At 39.5% G+C, this 8,511-nt stretch overlaps 3 non-coding genes across 3 annotated transcripts; all 3 read right to left on the bottom strand.

Annotated features, from left to right (window-relative positions):
* Positions 1–6,249: 6,249 nt before the first annotated feature.
* Positions 6,250–6,322, bottom strand: trnaf-gaa (transfer RNA phenylalanine (anticodon GAA)). Its single transcript has one exon. It is a non-coding gene; the product is annotated as a tRNA-Phe (tRNA).
* Positions 6,323–7,519: 1,197 nt separating this feature from the next.
* Positions 7,520–7,592, bottom strand: trnaf-gaa (transfer RNA phenylalanine (anticodon GAA)). Its single transcript has one exon. It is a non-coding gene; the product is annotated as a tRNA-Phe (tRNA).
* A 614-nt stretch (positions 7,593–8,206) lies between these two features.
* On the bottom strand, positions 8,207–8,279 carry trnaf-gaa (transfer RNA phenylalanine (anticodon GAA)). Its single transcript has one exon. It is a non-coding gene; the product is annotated as a tRNA-Phe (tRNA).
* Positions 8,280–8,511: the final 232 nt, after the last annotated feature.

Here is an 8,511-nt window from a genome sequence, read left to right as displayed (position 1 = left end):
GGCTCCAGACAGATATCAATAGACAAATGCTTCAGAGGGACACTCAATCCTGCCAGCGGGATTTGCACTTTGTGTATGCATGTGTGTGAGAGAGAAAGAGAGAGCGGAGGAGGAGGGAGAGGAGGAAACACTTTCACAGTGTCAGAAAGTGTTTGCTTTCTGGACCTAACCTTACAGTGATTAGTTGTCTCCTCAGTTTATATGTATTACACAGCTTCTATTTTAAATTTCCTCATTTATTAGGCCTATGACAGATGGCAAGTGCCCCACCACTCATGTGAGAAAAAACACACACTGATGCGCCAGAGAAGAAGGAAACAACCAGCATGCTGAACACAATACTGTCATTGGAAAGTGTGACTGCTCTGACGACACATGTTGACGTGGTGCATTAGATAACCATCATAACCTCAGTCATTAACCCTTGTGACCTCTATAAGCCAAAGGGGAAAGGATATGAAATGTAGAAGCACATAAACTCGTGAATGTGATGCAAGCGTTGCATCAGAGGAGTTGTCAGACTGCGGCAGTTCACAGACAGAGCACGTAAAGTGGACTGATGCATCTGGCAGTGTCAATCTGCTGTGGATGATGTCAGTGATCTTCATCTGTTCTGTGTAAGGCTTGGAACATGCAGAGCAGGGGGTCAGTAAACTGCACGAACCCTAGGCAGAAAGTAGAGGAAGAGAGTATCTGCTGACATGCTAAGAAACAAACCTGATAGGTAGCTTGAGAAGCAAAAGACAAATATATATTTTCATTCTTTATATGCTTATATTTATTCTACTTACACAAGCAAAATGCATTTTTCAAATGATCTCACCAGCGTAATGATTTTACCACAATATACTGGAGGTAATTTGATAATTTGTGGACTTGTTTTCTTGATTACACAGCCACTCAAAGTTCAGACGCCACTTGAGTAGGACTGTTCAGTGAGGAGAACAAAAGAGCAATGATTGCAAACTTCTCTCAAGTGCAGCTTTCATTTAGTGACGTAGATCAGCACCCAGACATTTGCAAAGGTCAGCTCAGTGCAGAGAAAGAACAACACCAATCTGAACAACAACATCTACATGGATTACTCAGAGAAACAGGCCTCCCCGCTGTCCTTGGAGCTTGTTCAAGGAACAGTGAGTGGGTTCGATACTTTCTACTCAGTCAGTCTGAGAAAACAATGCCTCCTCTTTGTCTCAAAGGACAAAAGCGGGTCATACTGTGTTCCCTTAGACAACCTTCCCTTGTCACATTTGGACTGTATACATCATGGTGGGTTATGTCACAAGAGCTCCACAACAAGAGCATCTTAGAAAAACACTGGCATACTTCTCCTCTGTAGGCCAGATCTCTCCGGTTTAGGGACACACTTCTGTGAGTTATGCAACAACTAATGAATATTAATGGCTGCACTTTCTATAAAGACAGAAATGTGTTGAGCCACATTCATTTGCATGATGTGTGAGACTTGTAAACCAGTATTCTAGTATTCTTGTGTCAACATTTGAACTCGTTCATCAACACGTTTTGCAGTTTGGTGACAATAACAACGGCTTGAGGCATCCAGCAGCAGTACTCCAACAGCAGTGAGTGCTTGGAGAGCTTTCATGCCTTTGTGGTGAGGGACATGGGAATGTTTGGCAGGACAGTGCTTGGGGCAATGAAACCGACTCGTGGGTCAGTATTATTGACCTTCCTTCCACTGAAACATACTGGCCAGTCAGTATTATTGACCTTCCTGAAAACTGACAACCATTACTGGTTTTTAGTTTTGGTTTTCTATTATGACCAGTGAGTCAGTTTGAGCAGGAGGAAGGACAATAATACTACACAAGAGACACTTTGACTGGGAAGGGGGTCAAAAATAGTGACTGGCGAGGCGGTTTGGTCTGGAAGAAGGTCAAAAATACTGACCTGTGAGACAGTTTGATCTGATGGAGGGTCGATGATACTGACGCATGAGGTGGTTTGGTAGGGTGTGAGAGCATAAATACTGACTTGTGATTTAGTTTGATTGGTGAGTGGGGAATTAATTTGGCCCTGTACTCCATGTTTGCCCAAGTAAAAGGTCAGTCTGCTACAAGTTGTTCTATATTACAGCTTATAGTCCCACCAGGTGCCAAGACTCTCCTTGATAACACTTTGGATCATGGTGCTACAACAGTTATTCTTAGTTTGAACATAATTAATTAAGGACATAAGTACCACTATGTGCCCATGATGTATACGTTTAACAATGTCCTACAACAGTAAAATAAGAGAAAACAATTAAATAACACTCGGAAACACTGAACTGATTGTTCTTACTGATGCATGCTGGGAAGTCTTGAGGAGGGTCATCCCAGTGCTCTGTAGTATAATTTGTAATAAATGGTCTGAGTCAATGTGTTTTGGCCATACACAATTTTAATCTTTTAGTCTGTCAGAATGTGACTTTTTCTGATCCCACTGAACCCTGTAACACTACAATGGATATTTTTGTTGAAAAAAATACAACTTTATATACAGTATGTCTAAATTATTGGATACAGTAACCTTTTTTTCATGCTCATCTGCAACACAAAGTATAATCTTTTATTTATAAAGTATATCTTTCATCCCCATTTTGTGTAGAGTAACTTATGAGTGTGAGTACAGGCTTGTAGTTATTAATTTTCATTTTTGTTTTGATCTTTGCTGCCTTTTGTAGGCAGAAGTACTGTAGGCGTGTCTGCCTTTTTTTTTTCTCTTGCTCAACTCCAGCCATGACAGGTGGCAGGTGGCAAGTGGCATGACTGTCCAAAAATATTTCCAAACCCTACTGGCTTTGTGATCTCACTAGAATATGTGTAGCACCAAAAATGTAAGAACAGTTTGAAGACAGGATTTGTGGCCAGGAAAAGTATGGGCATGTAGAACACAGCTTGAACAGATGCAAAGAAATTGACCAATTATAAATATTAAAGCTGCACTGATGAACAATGAATCAAATGACTATACTTAATGTGGTAGATGTGGCTTGTATCGATGAACCCACAGAGAATGACCATCCAACTTTGCAGTTTCCTTCAGCTCTACACAGTGTTTTAGTATCTTTCAGCTCAGTGTTTCGGTTTAACAGCCCATATCTATTATTAGATGTTTTGGTTCACTCTCTCCACTCTCACCAGCGTTGCTTCCAGCCACAGCGGACAGCTGTTATTAGTACTACTTGCTAAGGACCAAACATCAAACAGACAAAGTTAGAGATTAGATGATGAGCACAGTAGAGCATTTAGCTGCTAAAAAGCCATATCTATCTCCAAGGAGTTGGAGATAGATGTGGCCTAAACAGAGTTACTAAGAGAATGAATATTGCATGTGCATTCAAAGGTGGCCAGAAACGTAACTCTAAATGAATGCTAATATTGCTCTGTTTGCTAACACCTTCACCATAACAATTTTATAAGATTAGGAAGTTGGGTCTGTGGCTGTGCTGGAAACATGGGAGACACGAGCAGCTATAAAGTTTGCTGGGTAGAAGTCACTGTTGCTCCAGTTATGCAAGCCTTCAAGCAATGCCAAATCCACCGGGACGTCCGTGGGAGCTGCTTGGAAGTGGAACTAGATTGAAAAGAGTCTTGATTAATTAGAGCAAAAACATCCTTTCCCCACGTCCATCCGGCTGACTGAACTGCTCTCCACCTGTGGGTTTCATTCAGCCACCAAACTGAATTGGTTCAGAGCTTGACTGGCATCTTCAGGCATTCTTTGTAGCTCTCCAAGAGCAGTGAGAACAAAGCCACCAGGAAACCAAATTACAGCGATGGAAATGCACAGTGCCAGCCACAATGCAGAGAGAGAGATCTTGCATAACCAACAACCCAGGATATTACACAGCAACAAATTACATAGCAACAAATGAGAAAGCACAGCGTACATTAGAAAGAAAAAAAAGGAATACAATTAGTTTGTAATCTCTGTCGCCAAATTAGTTTTAAGCATGCAGGGGTGAGTTGAAGTTCACAAGAGATGTACAATATAACCCCTGTTCCCTTCAAACACACAAACACAATTAGACTGTCTCAAAAACAGGATACATCATGTATTAATACATTAAAAAGTCTTGTTTACAGGATAAAATCTGTGCATGTTTTCTTGTAGTTTTTGTAGAATGAAGCTCTAATATTTTAAATTAAAAATCAACATAAGGAATGATGCTCTTACCGCCCCTTGTAGCTCCTCTCCTCTAAACTAATGGTGCATTTGATTAAAAACTGGAAATCAGGATTCCCTGCTTGAAAAAATGAAGAAAACATCAGCATCTATTTTGCATTATGTCAAATGAAATAACTTTTACTTTATTACTGTCATCACACTCTACAATTTAAAAAACACTTTTCAGTTTGATTTCCAGTGTTGTTTATGTCTCCCAAATAGTATCTCTACATCAATTTGTGGTTCTCATAAGCAGACACACAAGCATGTGATTTACAGTCTTTTAAACACCAAATTGGTAGCTGGAATGTCTCATTTCTGACCTAAGGCAGGAGAAAAGGGTGTTATTGATGGAGCAGAGCGATATCTTCTGTCACATACTTCCTATTCAACACATGTGTTATGGTTAAGGGTTTGCATACTGTTTTCTATAAGTAATGTAATAAGTAATGCAGCTACAGCTGTTTGTGAGAAATTCATATTTTACTACTACATACATGAATCCATAAGCATGTACCTGCAGCTTAAAAAACTACCCAACTGTGACTACTATTATTGTCAGTGGCAGCAGCAGATTTATATCACAGTGTATGGTACTGCATATGGCTTTCTCACTCATTTGTTATTTGTATATTTTTTCTATTTATCTGTATCCTGTTCCTACCACTCTATGTTTCTTGTGCTGTTGTAATAGCTAATTTCACTCCTGGAGATCAATCAAATGTTATCTTAGCGTACCTTATCGTTGCTTGTTCTTGCACTCACTTCAAAAGCAAACAATCTGCAGGAACAAGGCGAACTCTGGGTCTCATTTTGCAGGATGTTGTGTTTAAGTTCAGGTTTCTATCAGGCCTCGATAGAAGGCAGCCAAATATGTTCTATTACATTTTCCTCAGTTCCCTCCATGTGTCTTTGGTATTTCTCCTGCTATCATTTCCTTTTTTAAGTGAATGTGAGACACTGTGTTCCTTCATACACACACAATCCTGCCACACACCAGAACATTTTGCACCTTTTCTATCCCCCCCATCAATCTCCCACATCGTTAGTTCTCTGAACCACTTTCTGTCCGTTCATTATCAATGCACTGTTGATTAGCACATCACCACAGAGAGCCAGTTGGCCATTCATTAAAGTTTCAATGGGAGTGACGCAAATCCCTGACCTGTTTGGTGCCCCGTGGCCTGGACCTACTCTCTTGGACTGTGGCTCTCTTGCCTCTACACGCCTCGGCTGGCACCGACACAGGTTAGAACAGCTGAGAGAGGGCCTGAGCCTCCAAATGTACCGTAGGAGGTCCCTTAAACCTATCCTATTCATGCTGAGGCTCTCCTGGCATGATCTGATGTCTAATGTGACCTAAATATATAACAAAAGCAGTATTTGGTTATATAATTGGTTTTTTGCACCAAAGTGTTTCAGCTGGACCTGATAGAAAGCTATTGAACCAAATTCTGGCAGTTTTTGTTTGCCTCTCTGTTGTTGCAGTTCTGCAGCAGCTTTACATTAGGCTACTTTTATATCTGCCAATTAAATTTAGGTGCACTTAAAAGCATTTGTGACATTATAGCCCAACATCAACTGATTACAGTCTTTGGTCAGCAGTGCATGTATATGGGTCATATCATGCAAAAAGGAGACCTGACAGGATGAAGAATGAAGATCTTACAGTAACAGTAACAGTAGAGATGAGACTAGAAATGCAATATATATACATATATATATATATATATATATATATATATATATATATATATATATATATATATATATATAAATATATAATCTCCCCTGAAGCCACTGGGCTATTTGCAATGTAATTATACTGTCTGACGTACTACTTGTCTATTAATGGGATAAGTGTCAAAGCACTCAGATGACGGATGGTCAAGTTTCCGAGAAGGGTCCGGGACCCATAATAATGTCTATTTATTACCAATGCCAGTTGCTTTGCACTACATGCTGATATATATTGACTCAGTTCATTGCTCAATCTTCTTTCCTATTTTACAACCACCTTGTCACCATAATAACCTGAGTTTAACATGGTGTGACTTACAAAAGCGTCCATTTCACTGCCGAAACCCGGGATCGAACCAGGGACCTTTAGATCTTCAGTCTAACGCTCTCCCAACTGAGCTATTTCGGCGTGTAAAAGACTGCTTTTACCTGTGTAATTTGTCGGTGTGTCCACCAGAGGTCGGTTTGGTTCAGGATATTATGCTGTACAAACACTGTTGAATTTAAAGAATTTTTTTTTACTTACTTGTTCTGCATTATCAGCAAAATGCTTCTTAGCATTTGGATCTGGTGTCTAAAAAGCTGTTCATAAACAGACACTTTATGTTCATTATATCACATTCAGCCGTATTGACTTCTGTCCCACTTGCGTCTGTCCAGACTCTTCTGGTCGTCCACCCTCACTTCAGACCTCCAGACATTCCTCTTCTGGTCAGACAGCAGCCTCAGCTCCCAACTCTGAAAGGACTACAACCAGCCAGACTTCTTGTTTGCAATGTCTGGATTTACTTTGTGTATTCATCAACATGTGCATAAGAAATATGTGCATAAGCCAATCATATTGGCTGTGATTTGATCAAATTTGTTGTATAATAAGCCCTATAAATTTCTTCAATCTGTCTGCCTTGATTAGTTGTGAGAATAACATTCAGTGATGTTTACACAGACTATATATTGTTTATTGAAAATGACAAAGTTAAGAAAATGTGTGTATGAAAAGAAGAGTACGAATAATGTTTAATAATGATCATTAGTTAATACTAATGATTATGCTTGGTCCTTTTTTCAAGTCAGAGCAGTCCTCTACATTTGCAGATCATAATTTTACTATATGAGTGTTTGAACACATTGGAAATAATCTGAAAAACAATAATTTGGACACATTTTTCGTTCGTTTTTTTTTATTGTTACCGTTATCAAAATTATATTTACACGGAAGTTAGTGGTAATGGTAAATTAAAATAAATCAATGATTACGGGAGTAAATATTTACACATTTACTATAAGATGGTTGCACGGTAGCTGTACATATATATGAAAAAAAAATAGAAGTGTGTTCCAGACGAGATTAGATCCTGTGCTCGCATGAGGAGGCAGTAAGAGGTTAGGTCCAGTCATAAAAGACCTCTTCACATATCCTCGGCTGGCTGGACCAGCTGAACACGAGCAGAGGCACGAGCCAAGGGGGGCGTGAGGTGCTATCGGCCGCAGCCGGACCTTATTGAAGTTTCCTGCAGTGTTACCGTAGTGTAACCTGTGTGTGTGCACGTGGCTGAGTAGACTTCACGATAGAATCAGTTTTAAGGTGTAAAACGCTGCCCTCAGCTGCCGAAACCCGGGATCGAACCAGGGACCTTTAGATCTTCAGTCTAACGCTCTCCCAACTGAGCTATTTCGGCTGATACAAAGATATAGAGAATGATCATCAATTTATAGGTTATTAATGGACCGTTATGGCATGCGTGAGTTTGTAATATTCAAGGTTTCCATTTTGAGACTGAGACCTACACTACACGAGTCCTGCCATCTACTGGGTTGTATTGTATATAATGTATTACTGCTATGTGTTATTGTCCCCTAAAACAAGCTGACTACTGAAAAATAATTAATACAGTAACAGAAATAGTTTTTGAAAGAATAATACTTTTGAATAATGTTTAATTCGATTAATATTTTAGATTAATCTTGTATCTACATAAATTAATCTTGCAAAGAGAACATATGCAGTCAGGACAAGTGGCTTTAAAGGGCTCCCTGCACATTGTCCGTGTTTCTGCATATGTGGGTAACAGTTAGTCCACCACTGGAGGTGTTTGTGCTGTAAATTTCTCAACAACTTCATAATCCACATTACTGTAGGTGTACTTATTACCAATGCCGATTGCTTTGCGCTGCTTACTGATATATGTTCACTTAGTTCATTGCCCAGTCTTCTTTTTTACAACTACTGTACGTTTCTCACTATAATAACCTGAGTTTACCATGTTATGACTTACAAAACTGTCCCTTCCACTGCCGAAACCCGGGATCGAACCAGGGACCTTTAGATCTTCAGTCTAACGCTCTCCCAACTGAGCTATTTCGGCGTGTAAAAGACTTCTTTTACCTGTGTAATTTGTCGGTGTGTCCACCAGAGGTCGGTCTGGCTCAGGATATTATGCTGTACAAACACTGTTGACAAGAATTTAAAGAAAAATTCTTACTTACTTGTTTTGCATTATCCAACAAAATACTTCTTAGCATTTGAATTTTGGTGCCTGAAAAGCTGTTTTCTAAATTAGAAGGAAAAATATGTATATAAATAGCCTAATATGTGTG

This window comes from Thunnus thynnus, chromosome 4, assembly GCF_963924715.1.
Source record: "Thunnus thynnus chromosome 4, fThuThy2.1, whole genome shotgun sequence".
Lineage (NCBI taxonomy): Eukaryota > Metazoa > Chordata > Actinopteri > Scombriformes > Scombridae > Thunnus > Thunnus thynnus.
Note: the sequence above shows the minus strand (reverse complement) of the source record. Positions and strands in the feature narration are given on the sequence as shown.